General features: G+C 34.1%; 1 pseudogene; it reads left to right on the top strand.

The window, feature by feature from the left end:
- Nucleotides 1-2,863: 2,863 nt before the first annotated feature.
- On the top strand, nt 2,864-5,818 carry LOC104225322 (7-deoxyloganetin glucosyltransferase-like; annotated as a pseudogene).
- Nucleotides 5,819-6,209: the final 391 nt, after the last annotated feature.

The raw sequence follows: 6,209 nt of genomic DNA, 5'->3' as shown, positions 1-6,209 counted from the left end.
TCCATATTTATGCAAAAATAAAATAACAAGAATTAACCTAAATACTCACTCAACTGTCGCGTTGTCTACAATAATAATAGTAAGCAGTAGGGGTGTCAACAGTTCGGATCAGCCGATTATTTTATAAAAAAAATTACCATACTAATTTTTCGGCTTTCTAGTATATATATATATATATATATATATATATATATATATATATATATATATAACCAAAATTATACTTTTAGAACCGTACCAATTATGTCGGTTTCTCTTCGGTAACGATACAGTTCGGTTAATTTTCGGTATTTTTTTAAATGTCATTTAAAAGTCACTAGTAGAAGTAGAATGCAATAACATACGTATTTTTGTAAGACTTAGCAAAACTCTCAAGATATTTTTACTATTTAAAAGGTGATGAATTAAAAAAGCATGACAAATGGCTAGAGTATAGATCCATCAGCTATTCTACAGCAACGCAAAAGAAACTAAGCAAAGATAAATGAAATATAAATCACACGAGTGAAAAGATATTAAGTAGGTTGGGACTCATGAATAAAGTCTATAGAAGATTAAATATTTGAAAATATAAATGTAAATCATACGAAAGGAAACATATTCAATACGTTGTAGTTTGTCACTCATAATCGCTAGAATATGTTGTGTCTTGCTACTGAATATGCTAGAAATAATTTGGTTTCAATAAAAGTAGTATAATAGGTTTGGGAATTAGGATTTTGAGTTTAATTACTTGTTGTCTTGTAACCATTTTCATAATTCCAAGGCCCAAAGAAAATTTTAATGCTTTATTATTTTTAATCTTTAATATATAAATATATTTTTTATATGTAAATACACACGGTACGATTCGATATTCTTTTGTTTATTTTAATAAAATAAAAAAATCTACTCTAATTATCGATACGAATATAAATTTATATAAAAGAACATACAATTTTATTAAAAAAAAACCTAAAAATTGATTCGGCGCGATACAGTTCGATCAGTTTAGTCGAAATTTAGATATCCGTCGACACCCCTGGTAAGCAGATATGGATTATGAGCGACTTTTATCCCCTGTATTTTCTTCTCAACTACATGACTATCAGCGACTTGTGCGGTGCCTAACGATTCTAAGTACTACTCCCTTTGTTTCAATTTATATGAACATGTTTGATTGGTTACGAAGTTTAAAAAAAATAAAAAGAATTTAGAATTTATGGTCCTAAACAAATAAGAAAGGGTCACAGAGTATTTGTGTGGTTATAAATATATTTTATTAAGGATAAAATTAAAAATTTAAGTTAAATTGTTTCCAAATTTAAAAATAAATTATTTTTTTAAAACGGACAAAAAAAAAATTTACCTAAATTAAAAAAGAGGGAGTAGTTATCTTCATTAATAATATGGCCACTGGATTCGCTGCCTATATATTCAAGGCCCACCATTTTGTCTGACAATTCACATGGGGAAGTAATGTTATTTCACACACACAATCAAAACATAACAGCTCATACGATCACGTGGTTAGAGTTCGCTATAATCTGCGCACATCACCATCCAGCTGCTGGAACTTTAAATTTTTTTAGAAGAGTTAATTCAAATAATCGTTCATCCAATCACTTAAATAAAAAATAGTCGGTTAACATATAATGTATACATAATTTATATATTATATATATAATTAATATATAATTTATATATATGGCTAAAAGAAAATAACAAATATCGCCGGCTATATTTGCGTAAAAATTCCTTTTTTTTAAAGTACTAATAGATTTAGCGGTCATCAATATATTAGTGGTATTCATTATTCATGCAATAACAAATTACTCGTTGACACTGTAAAACGACCATATTTCCTTGATCGAGATACACACGATTTATGAGCTTATTATATCTTATATACACAGACTTGAACCTTTTTGTCAATTTCTTGACCACCCATATTAACCTTAATTACCAGACTTGATTCTTTTTGTAACTTTCTTGACTTTTTTGACTTCCTTTTTCCGTCTATATATATATATATATATATATATATATATATATATATATATATATATATGTATATATATCTGTATTTTCTTCAATAATTCTTGCCAAAATTATAGTACAAATCTTTCATTTCCGCTCGAGAGATCTAGAGAAAGAATGGGTTCCATCTAGGGGTGGTAATCTGAGCTCAACCTCATCTAACCTGCCCAATTTATCCAGAGATTAATAGGTTGGGTTACAAACATTTTAGTTCATGGGTCAATTTGGGCTGAGCCCAAATTATCCCATTATATTTTATAGTTCATTCTGACCCATTAAGCAGCCCAAATGCAACCCATGAAACTCACGCAAAATAAAAGGTATCTCAACCCAATTAATATAGAAATTTATTTAGTTGCCCCAATTTTACTTTGTTTTTTGTATTTTTAATTTTATGTTCTTTTGTTTTTCTGCACCATCTACCCACCTGTCCCCCCTCCCGCAAAATCCCCCTCCTCTCAAAAAGAAATTTTTTACTTTTTTTTTTGTATTTTTAGTTTTCTGTTTTTTTTTTCTGCACCACCAACCCCCACCCCCCTCAAAAAATAATTTTACTTTTTTTTTATATTTTCAATTTTCTTTTTTTTTTCTGCACCACCACTCCCCAGCGCAAAACCCCCTCTCCCCTCACAAAACTTTTTTTTGTATTTCAAAAAAAAATTACATTTTTTTTAATTTTTTATTTTCTATTTTCTGTTTTTTTTCGTTTTTCTGCATAACCCACCCACCCCCTCCCCCTCCCCTCCCCCAAAAATTTTTCGACTTACACATTTTAAGGTAAAAGGCTTTTTTATGCAAGATGAGCATGATTCTAAAACATAGGTCAAGTTGGGCGGGCTGGGTTATGACCCATTGTTTAGTCCATTTTGACCCAACCCATCTTAGCTCAAGTACACTTTGGACTGGGTTGGGCAATGACCCATTTATTGACCTAACCCGTCTTGACCCGCACAAATTCAGCCCAACTCGCCCATTTGTCACCCCTAATTTCATCATTGCTGAATTAAAAAAGCCACATGCAGTTTGCGTACCATATCCTGCACAAGGCCATATCAACCCCATGTTAAAGCTAGCCAAAATCCTTCATCACAAAGGCTTTCACATCACTTTTGTCAATACTGATTTTAACCATAGACGTCTCCTTAAGTCTCATGGCCCTGATTCCCTCAAGGACATATCTTCTTTCCGTTTTGAGACCATTCCTATGTACTTCCACCATGTAATTCCGATGCGACGCAAGACATACCTTATTTGTGTGAATCTACAAACACTACTTGCTTAGGTCCCTTTACCGATCTTCTTGCCAAGCTAAATGATACTAACACATCCAACGTGTCACCCGCCTCCTGCATCGTTTCTGATGGTTGCATGGGCTTCACCCTAGCTGTTGCACATAGGGATGGCAATTGGGGCAGGGCAGCGCGGGGCGGAGCGGGGCAGGGCAAACAGTAAACGGGGCAGGGCAGGGAAATATGTAAATGGGGCGGGGCGGGGCGGGTTGTAGGTCAACCCCTTGCTTACTTTATTGTTCATGTCTTCTTTTTCATAAATTGATATTGAAGTAGCTAGAGGATGTCACAGACACAAATTTGGAATAATACCTTTAAAGGATGGTAGAATTTTATACGTATTAATGAATGTAACATGAAAGCTACAATTAAAGAAATAGACAATCCAAAGTATACATACTATGCGTTATCTTGAGAGTGAGAGAAGTCATGTGTTGTATGATTTTCAACCGTGACATTTACTAATGCCAACTTTAATTGTTCGCAATTTATAATTCGTGATAAAATTTTAAAAAGAATGCCGAAGTCCCTTCTTAATTGTCAATATTTATAAAGACAAATATTGACAATTAAGAAACAAATATAATTGCAATATAATTGAAATATTGAAATATTGAAACAAATATAATTGCAACAAATATTGAAATGTAATTGCAATATTTCAATACATGTTAAAAATTATGTATCTTCTCATAGTTAATTGTCGAAGATGATGGTTAAAAACCAAATAGCACGTTACTCTTCGAAGATGATGGTTTAAAACAAAGATGATGTTCTTTGTTTTTCTTTGGCATAGTTGATGTAAAATATGGTATTTATATAAATATACGGGTAAGACAAAGTATTTACTGGAAAATGAAAAAAAAATGAAAATGAATCTAAACGGGGCAGAACGGGGCAGGGCTTAATAGGGCAGGGCAGGGCAAAATTTTGGAACAAGGCTAAACGGGGCAGGGCAGGGCAGGTCAAAATCTTAGTGGGTCAAAGGTTGTCCTGCCCCACCCTGCCCTGCCCCAATTGCCATCCCTAGCTGCACAAGAATTGGGTGTCCCTAATGTTCAGCTCTGGACAATTAGTGCTTGTGGTTTCTTAGGTTACTTGCATTACTACAAGGTTTTTGAAAAAGGATATGCTCCCCTTAAAGGTACAAATACACTTCTTTCCGGACTAGAGTAGTTCAATCTGTTCAACTGGACCTGTTCCGTTTTGCTTGAACTGCGTGTACACACAACAAAAGAAAAAGAATTTTACATGTATACATATCCTAAGATTACACTCATTATGAACCTTGTGACTCTAGATCCTGCTTTAAGGCTTTATTTGTATTCTTGATGTATTGAGCTCATCATTCCCATTTTATATTTACATGTGATTTATTTGATTAACCTATTCTCATTTGGGGAAATTGTAGATGCGAGTGACTTGAAAAATGGGTACCTAGACAACTTTAGATTGGATACCGGCTATGAAAGATGTACGTTTAAGGGATCTTCCAAGTTTCTTGAGAACTACAAATCCAGATGAATTCATGATCAAATTTGTGTTCCAAGAAACAGAGAGAGCAAGAAAGGCTTCTGCAATTATCCTCAACACGTTTGAGACACTAGAGGCTGAAGTTCTTGAATCGCTCCGAAATCTTCTTCCTCCAGTCTACTCTATAGGACCTTTGCATTTGCTAGTGAAACACGTTGATGATGAGAAATTGAAAGGCCTCGGATCTAGTCTTTGGAAAGAGGAACCAGAGTGCATACAATGGCTTGATACCAAAGAACCAAACTCTGTTGTCTATGTCAACTTTGGAAGCATTACTGTTATGACTCCTAATCAACTTATTGAATTTGCTTGGGGACTTGCAAACAGCCAACAAATTTTTTTATGGATCATAAGACCTGATATTGTTGCAGGTGATACAGCAATTCTTCCACCCGAATTCGTGGAAGAAACGAAGAACAGAGGAATGCTTGCAAGTTGGTGCCCACAAGAAGAAGTACTTAGCCATTCAGCAATCGGAGGATTCTTGACTCATGGTGGATGGAATTCTACCCTCCAAAGTATAAGCAGTGGGGTGCCCATGATATGCTGGCCATTTTTCGCTGAACAACAGACAAATTGTTGGTTTTCTGTCACTAAATGGGACGTTGGAATGGAGATTGATAATAATGTGAAGAGGGATGAAGTCGAAAGCCTTGTGAGGGAATTGATGGTTGGTGACAAAGGCAAAAAACTTAAGGAAAAGGCGATGGAATGGAAGAAATTGGCTGAAATTGCTGCTACAAAACATTCAGGTTCATCTTATGTGAACATTGAGAAGGTGGTCAATGATATTCTTCTTCCAACCAACCATGAAGTTAAGGAGGTTAATTAACTAAGGTGTATGAATTTCTATATATCTTCCTCTTCGCCTTGTGTTTTAGTAAGAGTTTTTCGTAGTTCTTTCCTTTCTTCCGTACTGTTGCATTGTCATCCTTTGATATAGTGGCGGAAAAATGAATAATGACAATAATTATCCACCTATATTATTCACTAAAAAGTGGGTTGGATAATAAATTGTTTCAAAAATGGATCCAATATGGATAAGATTAATAATATCCACTAAAAAAATGAATAATCAATGAGTTTAACTTTTACATTTTCAAATATTCAAATATGGATGTTCCTCAATTTTGGGAGACTATGAATTCTCTTAAAAATGATCATATTCAAGAAACCATGAATAATATAAATATCTATATTATCCGCCGGTTATATCGTTTTTTATCCGTATTAAATATGGGTCGGGTTGGTTATTTTATTTGTTTTGCAATTACCCGTTTTCAGCTTCCCATATCTGACTCGATCGCTAGAGGTAGGTATCGGCCGGTGCGGTGCGGTTTGCAAGAAGTTCGATTCGGTGTGTTCGGC

The sequence above is a fragment of the Nicotiana sylvestris genome, chromosome 10 (assembly GCF_000393655.2).
Source record: "Nicotiana sylvestris chromosome 10, ASM39365v2, whole genome shotgun sequence".
Classification (NCBI taxonomy): domain Eukaryota; kingdom Viridiplantae; phylum Streptophyta; class Magnoliopsida; order Solanales; family Solanaceae; genus Nicotiana; species Nicotiana sylvestris.
This window is presented reverse-complemented; position numbering and strand designations above follow the sequence as displayed.